This window comes from Sesamum indicum, linkage group LG8 (assembly GCF_026168435.1).
Source record: "Sesamum indicum cultivar Baizhima isolate 11 linkage group LG8, ASM2616843v1, whole genome shotgun sequence".
Taxonomy (NCBI): domain Eukaryota; kingdom Viridiplantae; phylum Streptophyta; class Magnoliopsida; order Lamiales; family Pedaliaceae; genus Sesamum; species Sesamum indicum.
The window spans coordinates 4,471,495-4,491,481 of record NC_142664.1 but is presented as its reverse complement, the minus strand read 5'-3'; the positions used below and the strand labels follow the sequence as shown (position 1 = coordinate 4,491,481).

Sequence of the window (19,987 nt, the reverse complement as noted above, 5' to 3'; positions counted from 1 at the left end):
GAAAGCCAATTCAAAGAGATTTTCAATTCCATACGATACTCAGCAATTGATCTCGTATCCAATTCTTCACAAGTCTATAAATAGGGGTCTTGTGCAGGTTTCTAGGACAGTCTTCAACATCATTTCTCATTCTTCAAACTCTCACTTTATTGCATTATTCTCTATCGATCTTTTAGCTATTTCAAGCTTATAATTTGAACTCCACATGAATATTCATCATTTCTAATCACATCTCACCATTATTTTCACTTTATTTCAAGTTTTTCCTTTTATTTCTTCTTAAACCATTACTGAATTAAACATCGGAGTGCTAACCTCTGTTTTACAGGGCTAGTCCTTCGATAATCTTAGAAATTTGTTGAAGATCCTTCGAACCTTGTGGGTGGCCAAGTTTCTGGTACGGGTCAAGCAATATAGAACTCCTTCAGAATTACAGGGGGTAGACTTCAGATACAAAGTATTGGTCCATTTTAGGTGCCCCAACATACTCTACGACTTGTTAATACCACATTGAACCTTCTTCATGAGATCTCCATTTAGAAGGTTGGGTTGCTATCATAGATAGGTCATTATTGAGCTTTCAATCCCATCACTAATCTGGACTTATGAATAATGATAGATCTAATCCTTTCGTTAACGATTCAATCACATCGTCCTTTGTACACAAAGTTAGTGACGATTAGTCTATCAGATACTAATTTTCTTATAAACTTTAGTCTAACTCGAATGAGTCTTTTAGTCTGTTGATTGTACTTACAACTCCTAACTTTTGCAACTATGGTTTGACTGTCCCAATATACTGCAATAGGTGGAAGAGGTTGACTAACAATAGAAAGTTGTAATAACAACCCATACAAGCATTCAACCTTTGTCTCAGTCGTATTCAACTCACATAACTTGGCTTCAAGGTAGGTTGGGTTATTAAAGTCTATTTTGCAGACTACATGGAGGCAACATTCCCACGAAGGTAAATAACATATTGTGAACACCCATTGCCTCTAGAATTTTGGCTATCCAGCTAACATCACTTAATCCCTCAAGTGCTATAGTGAAACTGCCATAATTAATGACCAATGTTGCTTGTACCCTTAAAGTACCTAAGTACCCTATCCACAGCTCGCCAATGGGTCCTTATCCAGATAACTAGTTTATTTAGCCAACTTCAAGATAGAAAGAAAAAATGTATCTAGAATCTAGCCATTTGTTGAATATCGTAAACTCATAATAATTAGAGAATTCCTAACAAATGCAACCGACATACCACTTTCATTCTTGAAATGAGTCACAGAAGGATCCTATGGTGATTTTGCAACTCTTTATTCTATATAGCCAAATTTATCAATAATTTTCTCAACATGATGGGAACGAAAAATCGCTATACCATTAGTTGATCGAATCAACTTAATGGTATGAATTAAAATTTGCCTCACTCATCCTTCATTTCAAACTTATTTTTTACGAACAACTTGGTTTCGGTAATAATTTCTAAGTTGGATCCTACAGGACCAATATTACCAACATGCAGGTATAGAATGGTTACACTATCCCTTTTAACCTTTACGTTTTATACACTTTGTCATTTCTCGTTCTCATAAAAACCAAAAGGCAGACTCATTTTATAAACTTTTCATGCCATTGTAAGGGAGTTTGTTTTAGTCCATAAAGTGACTTAACAAGCTTACACAGTTTTCACTTGTTACCATGAATTAAAAGTCCCCCAAGTTGATCCATATATACATCCTCTATGAGTTCAGTATGTAGGATGTCGTTATCATATCTAGTTAGTGAACCAAAAGATTATACACCACAGTCAACCGAGTCAGAGAATAGGTATAGTCTATTCTCCCATTTTGTTTAAACCCCTTAGCCACCAATCTAGTCTTATACTCATCTACAGCCTCATCAGACTTGAAAATCTATTTACTTCTAGTAGTAGTATACTCTGAAGGTAGATAGACTAACATCCTGTGTAATTAGTGGCACCAGACGCTGCCATGGTGCGCACATTTGTGAGCCCAGGCCGTTTTAAGCCCAAGGTCTGGGCCTATTAAAATTTTAAAAAAACTCCTAATAGACATATAAAATAAGGAAAGAAGGTAATGTAAACTCCTTGTGACTATTGGACTGCTTACTGTTACGGGTGTAAATGATTTGAGTCGAGTCAAACACATTATTGTTCAAGTTTGTTTGAGTTATTATCGAGCTTCAAAATTTGTGTTTGAATTTGATTTGATTATTATTCTAGTCAAGCTTAAACGAGCTTTAATTAGATTAAACTTGAGTCGAGCTTGAGTAATTTGATATTTTTAGATATATTTTACTATTTTTGTACTAATCGAATTAAGCTCAAGTGGTTTGTTAAATTTCACAAATCGAGTTCAAACGAGTTTTTATCGATCGATTTTAATCGAGTATCGAATAATTTAATTATTTTTTTCAGCTCTACTGACTACATGCATGTTTAGAACTTGAATTCTAATATTTCAAGAGAGAATCAAGAGTCAAGAGACACAACTGTTGGTTGCCACTAGCCACCGCCGCCGCCGGCCGCCGGCTGCTGTTGCTTGTCACAACTGTTGCGCCACCGCCAACCACCAAGTAAATTTTATTTCTTTTTTGTTGTCGCTGAGCCCAACCCTGATACTTTCCCTTTTTCTTCTTCCCTGTTCCTTATTCCCGTTTCTCTTTGTTTTTCTTTTCTATTTTGTCTCTACTTTATTTCTTATCCTACTCTATTTCTTTCTTTTCATCTCTTAATCATAGACTTACTCTACATTTGTTTTTTCTTTTCTTATATCACTTTCATTTATTTACTATTTGTTTATTGATTAAATTTTAAATTTTAAAGTATGCTATGCTTGAGTAGTTCAACTATATGCTTTAGTTTAATACTTTAGGATAATATATAGAGTTATTACATATTTTTAAAATTTTAATTTCTAAATTGCTTCTCTAATTTAAAAAAAAAAGATATAAGTATTATTGATTAATTTGAATTTCTGAAAAAAAAAATAAAAATAATATAAGTATCTTTAGACTACATATATTTCTTTATTTTATGGTGAATTAAATTACTTTTTCTCATATAATACATCCATTTTTTTTTAGATTAATCTTTATTCAAGAATTAAGAATGTCTAAATGTTCAAACCAAAAGGATCTAGGATAGAACTATGCATCCTTACCTGATCCTACCAACACAAACACTGTCAAGTGTAACTTTGGTGGAAAGCTAAATAAAGGAGGGAATACGAGACACAAGCAACATCTTCCTGGTGGTTTTTGTAATTCTAAACCATGTATGAAATGTCCTGTGATGGCTGAAATTAGAGAATATGTGGCAAAAAAGAAAGAATTGAAAGAGCAAATGGATGCAATTCTTCAGTTAGATGATATTGCTGAAAAATAAGAGCAATGGGAATCTTAGCAGAAAGATATTAATCATGGCAAGCACTCATCTAGTTTCTCTGTTGGAGGAGGCTCATCTGAATTTGTTGCATAAAAGATGCAACAAAAAGTCCCAAAGACTAACAGGTCCTCCTGACTTGTACTTCATGCAAGATGCTAATGAGTTAGTGAAACAAAGGAAAAGTAAAGATTGTGGGAAATGGTTTGATGAAAATAGAAAGAAAATGAGGGAGTATGTCGTACAAAAGTTTTGTCAATGGGTTTATGATACGGGCATCCCATTTAATACTGTAGGAGCTGATAGTTTAGGCCACTAGTCGAAACCTTTGGCCAGTACGACCCTGGTATGAAACCCCTTAGCTGTCATGAGGCTAATGTAACGTATTTGAAGAAGGAATTGGAACAAACTTGTGATTAAGGCTAAGTACGGTTGCTCATTAATAGTAGATGGTTGGACTTATACAAAACAAAGGAAACTTATTAATTTTCGGGTGAGTAGCCCAAAAGGCAGCAAATTCATAGAATTTGTGGATGGATCATCATATGCTCAGACGGGTGCTAAAATGTTTGAGTTGCTGAATAAGTACGTGCAGCCTGTTGGGAAGAAAGATGTGATTCAAGTGGTCAGATAGTGCAAGCACAAACGTATTAGCTAGTGAGAGTTATTTTAAAATTAATTTATAGGCATACACCCATAGTATCTTTTACTTATTATTTATTATTCAATGACCAGGATTATTGTTGGAAGCAAAATACCCACATTTATACAGGTCGCCTTGTGCAGCTCATTGTATAGATATGATGTTTGAAGATATCTTCAAACTTCCTAATTTGAAGAATACATATGAGCATGAGCATGATGTGATGATTAATGTCTATATTTATAATAGGCCATCTCTCTTAGACATAATGAGAGATTTTACTAAGACTATAGAGATGTAGACCCTCAAAAACTCGCTTTGCCTCTACATTCTTGACTTTGAAGCGATTTCATTTTCAGAAGGGGAACTTGACGAGTAGGTATGCGAGAGAAGCACGAGGTAAACTAGTAGCAAGCTATATTTTGAAACCTTCCTTTCATAATCATGTTCTTTACATAATTAAAGTTATTGGTCCACTAGTCAAAATGTTTCGATGGGTAGATGGTGAAAGAAAACCACCAAATGGTTATATTTATAAAGCCATGGATAGACACAAGGAAGCTATTGATGCTTGATTTTCCAATATTCAAGAAATGTACAAAGATATATTTGAGTTGATTGATACTAGATGGAGCATTTAACTTCATAGACCCTTACATGCAGCTGGTTACTATTTGAACCGAAGTTCTGCTATGCAAATCCTAATGTAGATCAGGATGAAAAGGTTATGCAAGGGTTATATGCTTGCATTCTGAGGTTGGTTCCAATTACTAACTTGCAAGGTAAGATTGTTAATGAGCTTTCGAAGTACAAAAAAGCAGAAGCACTTTTTGGGACAATTTTTGCAAACAGACATAGAGCTACAAAAGCACTAGGTAATGAAAATTATTTTACAAATCAAATATGTTGATTTTTTAATACTTATATTAAGTTTCCTAATTTTTGAAAGTACTAGCTGAATGGTGGTCTTATTTTGGAGCATCAACTCCAAATTTTCAAACTTTTGCCATCAAAATTTTGAGCATTAATTGAAGTTCATTAGCTATGAGCAAAATTGTAGTGTTTTTTAACATGTAAGTAATTCACATTTAGGTATACTCTATAACTTATATATTGGTATTTAGAAGATATAATTTGTTTTAAATGTTACTAATTTAGTAATTTAAATTTATGCAACTTCATTCTAAGAAAAGAAAATAAATTGGAGAAAAAATGCTTGAATGATTTAGTTTTTATCAAGTATAATAAAGCTGTGAGGCGACGATATGATGCACGTGATATAATAGATCCAATTCTCCTTGAATGAAATAGATGAGACTAATGAATGGTTGTAGGGGGATTGACTATTGATAATGATGAAGAGAATGCTATTGTATTTGAGGGTGATGACTAGACTTGGGGTGATGTTGCACGAGCTGCTGGGGTTAATGAAAATGTTTATAACTCTCGATCTTGATCTACAAAAGAACCAGGGGGCACATCAAAGGCATTTTCTTCAAAATCAACCGAAAAAGCATCTACTTCATCTAAATCTAGTGGACAACGTCTAAATCTTGTTGACAAAGAAGAAAAAGAGGAAGAAGAAAACTTCAATGATACTGATGAAAGAGGCTAAGTATAAATTTGACGAACATGGAGATGATGGAGAAGGAAGTGAAGATCATCTAGTAGAATCAGATGATTAGATTTTAGGTTTACTTGTCTTTTGATAAACTATTTAGGATTTATTCAAATCTTTGGCCCTTTTTCTATCATTTAATGCTTTAACATTATTGGTTTTAATTGTATGAAGTTTTTTTATTGTTGAATTGGTTGTCAAAAGTCTTATTTAATTATTTTTCATTGTTTAAATTGAAAATTACTAATTATATAAATATTTAAATTAATTTTTATATTTGTGTCATCCTTCAAAAAGGCTCACGCCTTGGTGCCATGTTGCGCTATGCGCCATTAACTACTATGCTAACACCCATGTCCTATTAAAGACAATAAAGTCAATCTCACATTTGAAAATTTCCTTCCACTATTTGACTTCAAAGGCCATAGCATCTTTGAAGGTTATAGGATTATTCTCGAGGCTGTAAGTGAATTAATCAGTTCCAAAATCCTTGACAATCCTAGCTCTCTTACTCTGCCTAGGTCCATCTGACTGCTTATGAGTTGGACTAGAACTACTAGAATAAACCCTCATATTTCTTATATTTTCCACATGATCAAGAATAGAATTGGAGGTAAGTGAATCATTCAAAGAAACACTTAGAGGTGTTCCATTTTATAGGAGATACATCCTTTAAGAAAGTAGCATTAGAAAATTCGACTATTGTGTTGACCTACATACCTAAAATTTCTTATTTAAAAATAAGAAAAATCTCAAGGCATAACTTGTTTCCACATAGCCCAAAAAAATTGCACCAATAGTCTTAAGGCCTAATTTCTTTCTGTTGTATTCAAGGGTTTAGGGCTTAGCACTTTTGCAAAGCACCCCACACTCAAAAGTATTTTAGTCTCGGTTGTATTTCTTTCCAGAATCCTACAGGAGTATGTGTATTATTTCAGAGGAACTTCATTCGGAACATGGCAAGTTGTACTCGCCTTTCCCCACAAGTACTTAGGTAATCCAAAATTCAAAACCGTTCTACTATTCCATTAGCCAAACGTGAATATGAAGAGTTGCCAAAGTTTTGCAATATTCACTAAAAGAACTCAACTCATATTCTCCTCTCATACCAAATTTTAGTCGTTTAAGTTTCTTATCAATTTGAATTTCTGTTTCAATTTTAAACATAATACATTTAAGTTGCACATGCTCATTGTTATTTTCATTATTGGTTTGATGAGACACCACAATTTGTTAGCACCAGCATGCCTAAGTACATCAACCTTATGAAACAGTTCATGACCAGTTAGTACATTGGGTTGTGTGGATACATATGTACTCCAGCTTCTTCTGAGGTGTTACCACTGCAAGAACCACCACAATCATGTTAATAACTGCCTAGGTTTGACCTTTTAAAGAAGGACATTTCTTGACATAGTGTACAACCATCTCACTATTTCAGCATGGTTTATGTGCTTTTGATTTTCTTTGTTTTGTCTTGACCTTGCCTTTACCAAATGTGTTTTTCTAAAGAAAAACCAAATCCAAGTAAATGACTTTGTTTTAGAAACTCATTCATTTCAATACACTCCAATTTCTTCAAGATTGTTAAAAACAAAGCTTTTAGGGGCAAGTATGAAAACATACTAAATGGTGTATTGAAGCCACTTTCATTGTAATATATTGAAAATGATCAATGAAACATTAAAGCAAATATAGTGAATAGAATAAAACAGTAAACTTAGCTTACACGAGTTTTACAGTGACAACTCATTAATATCAACTGGATATACATCTCATTTGATAATGCTTCAATTTGTCAGCTCATCACCCTCTTCGAGATATTCTATTAGGTCCTCCTCTGGATACTTAGGATGTTCTCAATTTGGTGATGTAGAGTTTCTATGAGCTTTGTTAACTCATTGAAGCTGATGGTTCTCTTGATTGAGTTGATTTAACTCAACCTCGTCGTCAAACTTTAGGACTTCTTTCTCCTACTGGAGTTGTGCATTTTATCTTCCAATTAGATAATAGTAGCAATATGCTTGCCTGGATAGATCATTCCTTAATTCTTTCATTTCTTGCATCTATCTCATAACTGCCGTTGCAGTTCAGCTATCAAGCTGGTAAAGTGGCCGTTTGGGATTGAAGACCTTGAGGTGCCTAGTTGGAAAGGTGAAGATATGTTGCAATCGAATCACAAAAATAAATTTTGCTTGCCTTGAAAAAAATTAGAAACTCCGTATGTAATGCTTCAGGTACAAGTCACTTCTCCTAGGATAAACGATTCTATTTTTCCAGTATTGTACTGTACTGAAATTACCTCCAATGATACACACTTACGTTAAGAGGAAAACTGAAAAGCCGAATTTTGTAGAGGGGTAGGAGTTTGAAGAGGAGACATATTTTTTGTTTTTCTTGGTGTGTTTTTTAAGTGAATTTTCAGCAACTTATATAGGTGTGTTAAGAGTTGTAACTTCCATAATGTGACATTAAACCAATGTAAAATGCACCTTAATATTGTACTCAAACCTTTTAATTCCAAATTAAGTAAATCCTTTATTAATCCATAAACTGAATTAGCAGTTAAAAGACAGTTTAAATATTTAAAAACAAAAAATTCAAAATCTTTTTAATGTTAGATTGATCAAGTGTTTTTGTTGCAAAAAAATATATATTGAGATATTCGTTCTATCGCCTACGCCGGGTCAAAACGAGCAAGCGGTGGCGCATGTGTGGAGTTTTCCAATGTTCCGCCTAGTTCCCAAAATATTTCGAACTACATTTAAACCTTAAACTCAATATAAGGTTTCGATAAAGTTCCAATGTGGGACAACGATGAGTATTAAAAGTACACTCTAACCTCCACATCTACCTTATATCCTCATCAAAAACCCAAATCACTCAATCATATTCCTATGTGCGACAACACCACTTTCTCTTTTCTACTCAATCTAATCTACGAATTCACTTTGAATTGACATCCAATATTTAGATTAAATGTTGTTACGAATTAGCAACTTAAACATGCCAACTACAACAGTAATTATCATATCACTATCTACGGACTACATAATCATTTTCTATTTGAATGTTGTATTTATAATTTTTCAAAACGAAACATAGTTATAATCATGTCAACGTTAAGAGAAGTAACTGCAATTTACCCTAAATTTAATTCAAGGTACCAATAATTCATGTGGAGGTCATACAGAAGTTGCATATGTAGAAATAAAAAAGTACGGCTAACGAGACCTTACTCAATTAATAAGGTTTCACAATTAAAAGATTATGAGTTCAAGTCGATATTTTCCAACAGTCCACCACCAACGGAAGGAATGATTCTTTTCCTTATTTTTAAATTTCTTATTTGTTCAAACGAGAAGGATGAACTACGACGGAGGGATGATTCCTGCGATTGTATAGGGGTAAAAGCGTCACCTCCACAAAGTTTATTACTAAATATATCCAAATTGAGGGTAGAAAGAAATAAAATATATATAGTCATCTCCCTTAGAGCAGATAAGATTTTGAAATTAAATATAAGGGACAAGTGGAAGTGCAGGTGCAACATACCAACCATCATTTTCTCCAATGCGCCAAAATCTGTCGACAGGACGACAAAAATTCTGCGGTTTTTTGGTTTGGGGAGAAAACATTTCACTGGGAATCAATTATTACTTAATTAATTAATTAATAATACAGTATTTGGGGTACGTAGGTTGTTGGAATATGACAACAATAGTAACTACAAATTTCTTATTTTTTTTTAATTTAATATAATACATAAAATATATTCTTGGGATAACATATATAGTATAAAATTACGAGTAGAAAAAGAAAAACATCCACATACATATGTACATACTTATATTATTAATTTTTGAAAAAAATAAATAAATAAAGAACCACCGAATTTCTTGCTTCCTGTCTAAGGTGGATGGCTTGTCCCTGTCCGCCTCCTAAATATTTTCCCTTTTCTTTTTAAGAAAAAATGAAAAGGGAATATATATAAATGAGTAACTAATTTAGTACAATAAATAATCATTGATATATTTTTATTATATTTAATTATTATAATTAAGAATAAAAAATTACTATTATTTTCTGTGACGATTATTAATTGTTGTTTCAATAGACGAATATGGCTAAAAAAACCACAACAAATAATTTAACTGTAACGAATAATAATATCAGATACTTTGATCTGAAACCCTGATTAAATATAGAATAATTATGCCCAAAACATGAGCTTTCACATTAGTTTATTAAGTTGTAATCGATAATATTGGTCTGACATTGTTTATAAGTTGTCGTGGTTCGTTATGTAAGGGATAAATCTATTTATTTCTAATGAATCGTTTGTTAAAATATTAGATAAACTATAATGATTCCCTCGAGATTTGATAGAATTACAAATATTTCATTATTTTTTAAAAATATTATAAATATCCGTTGAAATTAACGACCGCCTAATAAATACTCTCCTATAATGGGGTGTCATGAAAAAGTATTTTTTAGACAATCATTAAGATCAAAAAAATATTTATAACTTTTCAAATAAAAAAAAATATATAATTATATTAAAATCCCAGTACAGTCCTTTGTAATTTACCAAAAACATTAGCTGAAACTGATATAAAGTTAGGTTAGATGAGTGTAGACTCGTGGCAGTGATCGAGCAACATCTTCGTTACTAAAAATAATTTTTAAAATAAAAAAGTTAGACTATAATTGGAATTAATACTTTTTTCAAAAGAAAATTAAAAAAAAAAAGTAGAAAATGTATAATGATGACTATTGCTCTCAGACTTTCACATACCACAAATTTAATTAAGAAAATTATTATATATTCCTTTTTTTTTTTTTTTTTTGTGGTTGGTAATATATATGTAGAAAATTGAAGGCCTGATAGTGGCTAGTTTGAATCAATGATCAAAATTGACGTTACCATATGTTATATTTTCCGATAAACATTAATGCGAAATTGATATAGCGACAGGATCGCCCGTGGACGTGTGACGTTGATCTTGATCATGATCTTCATCATCTTGGACGTTGATGTATATCTGTACAATGTCTCATTCCATCATGAGAATTAGTTGAGATGACACTGACACGCTTTGATATGATATATTGTGAAATCATTTCATAAGTAGACGTGGGTATATAGTTTACCTCTCGTAGTGACAAAATTATATTTTTGATTTTGTAATGTGATGTAGTTAGTATTTTGGATCGTATAATTTACATTATTTATATATTTAATTTTTTTTATGAATTTAGTGATCAATATCTCAAATTTAGTCTCTTTTTTTTTTAACAAATATAATTTTGTTATTGACAATTTTGGTTCCTTTCACACTGTAATAGATCTCATTTTGTCCTGTAACTATGAGTCGTTATGATTAAAATTATTAATATAAGACTAAATTTTCCAAAAAAAAAGGAGAAAATGTGAGATATTGAGGATTAGATTCGTCAACAAAAGTACTAAAAGTGTAAATGGAGTAAGTTACACGATAAAAAAATGTTAATAATTTAAAATTACAGGACCAAAAATGTAAATTTTATCTATTATAATAGTAACTCGTTCCTAATCTATGGTCTATTTATACAAAAAAGAAAAAATTATGGAAGAATAAAAGAAAATTAGAGATTTGGAGTGGTTTGGGAGGCTTTAAAGATTTAAGTGGCACCGCGTTTACAAAAGGCGGTGCCACAATTTTGTTTAAAATTTTCTTTTCATGTACTGACCGTGGTAACAAAAAGAAAATAATAAAATAAGCCACCGCAGTCACTGACTGCGGTGGCATAATAATTTATTAAAAAAGAACAAAATAGTCTGGAAAAAAAACGGTGGTAAATAAAGCAGCCTGCAAAATTGCAGGCTGCTTTTTCAGGTGCTGAGCCACCGCTGGCTGTAAACGCGGTGGCTCGGCACCCCTTTTGGCCACACTTGTTTAAGTGTGGCCCGTGAGCATTGCAGCTCACACTATTTAAATGTGAGCTGCAATTGAAATTTTTCCACAACACCACAACATCTACATATTTCCCCCTGCATTCTTGCTCTTGCACAGCACAACCATTGCGTTCTTGCTCTTGCACAACACAACCATTGCATTCAAGCTTTTGCACCTTTCTCTTTCAAAAAATTTTGAGTGATTATGGCTAATTTTGGCCTTATTGATACAAGTGTTTTGTATGGGCAGTTAAATCATCGGTCGGAAGATGTGTCCGGAGCTCCGGATACAACTTTATCCGTACGACGCGATGACATAGCTTTTTTTTCGCATCCTTCAACTAGTCCCACGTCACACTCGTGTTTTGTAAGTGCTCCAGGATATGGGGTTTCTTGATGTTTTACAGTGTGGGCATATTGAGATTGGCACCCACTTAATAACTACATTAGTGGAGAGATGACGTCCCGAGACGCATACTTTTTATTTCTCGATCGGCGAGACAATTGTAACACTTCGGGACATCGCTATCATCTGGGCACTTTCGGGGGAAGGTAATCTTATTACTGGGGTAGATACAAGGTATAATACTCAATGGTGGCAAAATTATTATCATCAATGGTTGGGTTTTATGCCAAATGAAAATGCTTTCAGATGGTCAAGAATAAAATTAACAATATTACATGAATATTTACTGGAAAATACATGTGATGAAGATAGCCCGTTTGAGGTTGTATTACAGGAGGCACGTATATATGCCATGTGCATTCTCGATGGGGTATTGTGTGCTGATGCTACAGGGAACACCGTGTTGCTGTTGTATCTACGGCAATGGAGAACATAGACGATGAATATACCTCAAATTGGGGTTCAGCAGTGTTGGCTTATCTATATCGGGAGCTGTGTACAACATCACAACGAGGGAAAACTAATATTGGTGATGTCATGCAGTTATTACAGATTTGAGCATGGTCTCGTATCATAACACTTCATCCATTCCCTCGAATGATACTTCAAATCTAGTGTCAACCATAATGGACCCTGAAAACATCCTGCCTATCCCTCCATATGCTGCACGATATGAACATTTTTATTTATTTATATAGTTATAAAGAATTTTAATTTCAATTATTTTTCTTAATTTTGCTTTTAGGTGGTCGTATCATATATCTCGTACGCATATGGCGCACAATGCTCTACGTATAATAAGGAACATTGTTGGATCGTATGAAATCAAATGAGGTACACCGTTGCGATTGAATTTTTACGTATAGTGTATTTTTTTTGGGATTCTTTCAAAAATTATTGATTGAGTTATATGGTATTGTAATTTATTTGGACTCCGTATGATGGTAATGCACCCGATAAATTTGCAGTGTCGTTTTATGCAACGCGCACACCGTGGAATATACGCTGCACATTGATTAATTATTCGCTGGTGGAGATGCATCACCCGGAGAGGGTTCTCCGCTAATTTGGTTATGTGCAAGACATCCCCCAAACCTATCGATAAGTGAACAGTGTTTACATACAATAGACAATCGGGGACGTCAAGACGTAGACTGGGCAACGTTTCACTCGGACTATATTGCAAAATGGAATGATGTTCAATCACTGGTGGTGGATGGACCCATTATTACAGGCGGTCATGATACTGTTCCTGACTATATGAACTGGTATCACCAAATTACTCGGGTCCAAATTTCACATAATATATTATCAACTTACACGTCGGGCTATCGACCAACAGACACCCGCGATCGGGAATATGTGGTAAGCACTTTGTATTTTTTTAATGTTCATTTATTTTAGCAAGATGCGTACACCGAGATACAATTTTGTTTACCAGTATAATAGAATGGAGCAGCTAGTGATAGACTGTGAAAATTCCGGAGATGATCAACAGTCATCAAGAGAAACTCGAGCGCGAGCCCGTACGATCAGACGTGAATTATGAACTTTTCCAATTCACGATATCCAAGTGTTCGAGTCGGACCGGCTGACACAGCTCATGGCAGTGCATTCACAAAGGCTGATCGTTAAAGTGTTTAAGCAGAACATAGGTCATCTACTGTTTACACAGAGGTCGGACCATCGAGTATTTACCCGGAAGCAGGTCCATCGACTGTTTACACTCCATATGCTCCATACATGCCATCATTTGATGATATGTTTACACATAATGTTAACCCGCAAATTCAAAGATAATACGTTGCATCACCGGTTCCATTCGAAGGCACCGAGTTGAACACACCTAGTGACCACAGAGATGATAATCCGCCTCAAAGAAACAGAAGACGTCCACGTTGTGGCACTGGAGGGCATTATTAGAGTTGTATAATACAAACGAAAAGCATACGAATATTGCAAAAGGTTGAATTTTTTGGAGGCTGCTTTTGAGTTTGATTTTTCAGTGTGTATGAATGTGAGAATGGAATCCGATTTATAATAGCTAAAAAAACCGCGATAAGAAATCGCGATGTCACAGACAATAATGTAAAAAAATTGACTGTCTTAGCGCGGTGTCACAGACAATAATGCATCTGAAAAGTTACCTGTCACTGTGCTACCTTAGCGCGGTGTCACAGATAATAATGCGGCTGAAAAGTTGACTGTCACCGCGCTACTTAAGCGCGGTGTGACAGTCCTTTATTATATATATTTTTTTTCTAGTATAAGGAGCCACCGCGATAAGTTATAAAAAAAATTTCCTTAATCAAAATTGTGCAAAATGCGGTGCCACTTAAATCTTTAAAGCCTCCCAAACCACTCCAAATCTCTAATTTTCTTTTTTTTTTCCACAATTTAAAATAATTTCCCCTTATACAAATCTCCCATGTCTATCGCATAATTACATAAACCATCCTTGATAGCCAAAAAATGGGGTACTTTGTATAATATTATTGATGTTTTTAATGGGCGTATATATAATTTTTCAAATTAGAGGTGGTTTGTGAAATAATGTTAATATTTTTTTTGGGTGTATGGGTAATTTTTAAAATATAGGAGTGATTTGTGTAAATAGACCATAGGTGAAGGGGTGTAAATGTAATTATCCCTAATATTAATGTATTAAATTAGTATTTAAGTTTAAGTGTACTGAATGATGCAGTAATAAAACCGAATCTTATTCAATTAAATTCGATTAGTTAAGATTTAGGGTATTTTACGTTCACATCCTCTGAAATTTAACATAATTTTATCTATGACCAAAGTATTTGTTATTTTTTCGGACCATTATAAAAAATATTTGCTATAGTTTTTAACAATGGTTATTATTTTTGCTCGTATACAGAAATACCAATTACAATTATTGCACAATCATGATTAATTAGTTCTTGCACTTCAATTTTGACAATGATAATGGATGTTCATGATAACACCTCCTCTGAGATTTGAAAAATTACACATAATAGCTCTGATATTTATCTTTGTCCAATAAATAGATCCATCTGTCAGTAAAATTTATGAAATTTGTTGAATTAAGCAGAAAAAGCTGAATGAAAATTTTATATTTACCTCGAGCATAAGTCTAAACAAATCTTTTCGAATTATAGTTGTGAAAATATACCTCCTCACATGCATTAGTGTGTGAAGATGTATAAGGATACTAATAAGTCAATCGAAGTAAATACGAACTTTCATTCAAAATTTTGTTTTTGGTTGATATTACTAAATTTAATTAATTTTGATTAACAAATGGATTTATTTATTAAATAAAAATAAATTTTATCAGTATTATATAAAATTTTTATAAATTATAAAAATTTATATATAATTACACCAAAACTTATAAAAAAAACAGTATAATTAGCCTTAAAACAAATTTGTGTTAGTCATATAGTGGCTGTGTAGATTTGGGTACATAATTGATAATAGAATGGACAATGTTGAGATGGAACCTTGTTCCTTCATATCATCATCATGAAGAGACATCCTAATTCACATCTATATACATACATATGTGTGCCAATGTACTTGGCTGGTCAACTCTAATAATAACTTTGAAAACGATGTAAGATTGGATAAATTATAACAATTTTTTCTAAATTTTTACATAATTATAAACATCTCGTCGTTTTATTTCAAAAATTATTAATGCCCATCACCCCTTGAATTTATCAATCGTAGGTCTCCATTCATTTTTTATGGTGAACTGACTAAAATGCCTTTTAGACTATGCATTATAATTTTACTTATTTTTTTAATTTTCTAAGATATTTCTATGAACTAATTGGATAATTTGTTTATAATTATTAAAAAAAATTCATCCATTATTTCTGATTCTCTTTTTAAAAAAAAGATACAGTAATTACGAAACTGATAATTTCAAAGCTGCATTCAAAGACTATATAATTTCTCAAATATCAAAAAATTATATGTAATTTTTTAAACAAGAAAATAATATAAATAATTGTATCAAACGTCAAAGAAGTGATTGCAACTTATCCAAAATAATTTCAAATAAATGAAACCTACATTAAGAGCAAATAATTAATAGGGGAGTGAGAATTGAGGCATAAGACTTGTTTGGCAATGATGGCACAATATGGCTAACCAAACACACCTTCCTTCTCAAGTTTTCTCCATATCTCTCTCCCTTTGAATGCAATTTTTGCTAGCTGGAAAGCAGAACATAAAAAGGATATGTCTGGGCAGCCGAATTATATGAAAAATCAACATTAACCAAATAATTTTATGCTACATATATATATATATATATATGTATATAATTATTTTTTGACTTATATGTTAAGTTAAAATTTAATAATCATCATATATACCATTGTGTTCAAATGAACTTTAGTGCTCAATTACAAATACTTTGATTAAATATCCAATAATTTAATTCGTTTTTTAAATCATTTATTTATCTCACGACACGTTAAAAGTTCCTTAGACTAAATAACTATGAATCAAGCTCGAAGGATTTTTAGCAATATCTAAATAAACCTGTAAAGCAGAGTTCATGAGAACAACACTGGAAAAGCCCTTCGTAAGGTTTTTTTCAATGCTTAAGTCAGTCAAGTTATTTGGGGATTAAGCTCGTAGAAAATATTCGGCTAGTTGAAGTAATAGATATGGTTGAATTGTATAATTATATGCAAACCATCGATACAATTATGATCATAATGCGTTTTTACGTACTCGAGTTTTAAATTACAATCTGAATATTTTTTACACGAATTCAAGGCCATTTATTTTGTTATATTAACGATTTGGGTAAATTATACGACACCTTCTGAAGTTAAGTCAAAAATACACAAATATTTCTCGTCTTTTGCTAAATTACAATTACATCCTTTGAAGTTTCAATTGTAATTACAACTACACTCCATATTCAAAAGGCGAAATTTACACACACACCTCCTGAAAAATTTTATACTAATACCCTTTAGGAGACGCAACTGTAATTTTATAAAAAGTAATTTTGCATAATTAGACCTAATTACAAGAGGTGTAAATCTTATTTACTCTAAAAAAATTCGTAAGAATCCTCCTCATGATAGTTAACAAGTGACCAAGACATATTGTGCAAAACTATCATTTTAAATGGGGTTACTTACATTTTGCCGTTCAAATTATGATCACTTTTACACTTTGGTATCTGATTTTTTTTTTTTTTCTGTCAACTTACCATCTCAACGTTATGAAATTTTCCACTTAACTATTTATAACTATTTTTCGACCAAGTTTTTGAAGAGAAAACATCACATGCAGTGCACATGTGATATTTTTCACAAATGCACAATGTGTGAATTTTTACCGATAGAAAAATCAATACAAGACACTCATATATGCCAAGTACAAATATCACAAAATTGATATCGTAAATTGAAACATACACACACAAAAAAAAAAAAATTTAGTAACGAAGTATGAAAATAGACATAATTCAAATGGTAAAATATAATTTGCCCCCCTTTGAAAAAAAATTGTTACTATATTTATGTCATTAGTTATTATCTATAGTAATACTTGAGACACAATTCTTGAAATTGTTAAAATTACACTGAATACATATTATTATCTGCTGACTGAATATTTTATTAATTTTTTTTTTATAGCGAACATCATTAATGGATCTATACACTATAATCCAAATTTCTTAATTAAAAAAAATATGGCTCACACACTCTTGAGACAGAGTGAAGAAACGACAACGTTAAACACAATTAATTTTTAATGTTGATTGATTGAATTACATGAAGAAATAAAAATGTGATGAACATGAAATACCCAAAGAGGAGGAGGCACCAAACTGACCAACTGCCCAAAACATCCAACCGCCACTGTTTCCAAATTGGATAATACATCAATCAAAATATAAAAAATATAAAATAAAAAATAAAATTATATTTAAAAATATTGAATCATGGATTTTGTGGAATTTAGTGCCACATTGCATGAACCACGCTTCAAGAATCATGTGTGATTAGAACAAGTTGGGCCCACCACCTCCGTGGGACCCAGGCATTTCGGTGACCAACTAAATTTAATTAAAATATATAATTTTTTGTGAAATCAAAAATATATTTCATAGTAAAATAACTAACTAATTCAATTTTTTAAATTTATATTGATTGATAAACTATTATTTTTTTTCTTTTTGTTAATGTAATGCATTGATTTATATATTTCTTTTATTTATAATATATTTTGAAGCGTGAAAAATTACTTTTTTTATACACATAGTAACGACGTATCACAACAGCTAGTAAAATAAAAAGGGAAGCTGTTGTAACAACTTCTATGTAGCCTATATGCAATCCGCCAGATTCGATACAACGTAATAGTTTTAAGAGAAGCGGGAAATTAAGAACAAATAATTTTACATCTAATTCGCTCCAACACAATTCTAGCAAGCTGCGGAGGCTCACGCTTAAACTGCTGAAACTAACGTAAATTTCGCTCTTGCCACATGTGATAAATAAATGATGCCAGTAATGCTCGAAACAAAGCATTAACAAGGTGCTTGCCGTCCACATTGTAACCGCCCGTAGGACACCCCAGTTTCAATCTTGACGAGGCCAAGCAAACTTAATCTGTCTTTGAACCATACTCAAATTTACCATTTCATTCATTTATTTTTTCTAAAAAAATTGATATAATAGTAATGTCAATATCGATAATAAATTAATAATTATAATTTATTTTTTTCTCTCATCTAAATCCACATTTTTTTCTTCTTACAGACTTCTTTCTTTCTCTTCTCCTCATACCACGTTTGTTTCTTTCCATAAATTTTCTTTTTTATTCATCTCACGTTATAATTATTTTTTATATGCCCACATAAACAACATGCGGTGACGATTAGTGTAATTAAAAAGAGAGGCCATGCATTTGTTTTTGGGACAATAAAATAAAAAAGGTAATATGAACGGAAAGGTGAGAAGTCTAGAATTTGGACAAGTGTGTGTTCTTAGGATGGTATGTTAGTTTCGAATTTGATGCTTTTGGTTGTTTTGAATTTCTTAATACACACGGCAAAAAGTGAAAGCCAAGAAAAAAGGGGTTCTGTGCAATTAGAATTATAATTTATTATTATTATTATTATTATTATTATTTGAATAATTTGGTATAAGGTCAAAAGTATTGATTTTAGTAATTAATTGTATGGTAGAATGGATGTAGCTGTAAAGTATGGTATTATATCATTACCAAAGAAAATTGCTTTCCTTTTAAAAACATCGTAGAGGTTGGTGGAGAAGACAAATTGAACTTAAAGGGTGTTTGGTCGACTTTTCTTTTTTTTTTTAAAAAAAAAATAGAATTTTAAAATATTTTAAATAAAATAAAGTTTATAAAATATTCATAATAATAATATTTATAATTAACACGATTTAAATTTGAAGGAGTTTATTAATTTTTTTCCTCAAAAAAAGCAATTATAAGCTCCAAATTTTGGGGTGTTACAAATTTATTTTCTTTAAGACTTATCGAAATACTTTGTAATATCTTATTAATTTTTTAAGTATTTTATAAAATATTTTTTAAAAAATTAGAAACTAACATAAGCAACGTATTAGTCAAATTTACTCTAATCATATCAAAAATAATATTATAATTTTTTTTATGAATAATTATAAAATGAATATAACTGCACTTATCATAAAATTATTCAAAAATTATTAGAATATATAGTTATCAATATAAAGTATTAAACATACAAGAAAAAGTGGGAATATGTAAATTTCAGGAAAAAACAAAAAACCAACGATCTGGTTAGGTTGATGTTTCACAAATAAGAAGTCGTGAGTTTGAGTCTTTAAAATGTAGGTATTTAGTCTATTTTTATTATAATATGTGTATGTCGTTTCCTTGTTTGTTTTGGAGTTGTTGATTAATTTAGAAATATTTTTATATTGATTATCGAATAA

The 19,987-nt window shown here is 31.8% G+C and overlaps 1 long non-coding RNA gene and 1 pseudogene across 1 annotated transcript; both read left to right on the top strand.

The window, feature by feature from the left end:
* The first annotated feature begins 3,443 nt into the window (after positions 1 to 3,443).
* On the top strand, positions 3,444 to 4,798 carry LOC148787126 (uncharacterized; annotated as a pseudogene).
* A 6,898-nt stretch (positions 4,799 to 11,696) lies between these two features.
* Positions 11,697 to 13,998, top strand: LOC148787125 (uncharacterized). Its single transcript, XR_016066970.1, has 3 exons — positions 11,697 to 12,848; positions 12,983 to 13,379; positions 13,456 to 13,998. It is a non-coding gene; the product is annotated as an uncharacterized LOC148787125 (long non-coding RNA).
* The last annotated feature ends 5,989 nt before the right edge of the window (positions 13,999 to 19,987 follow it).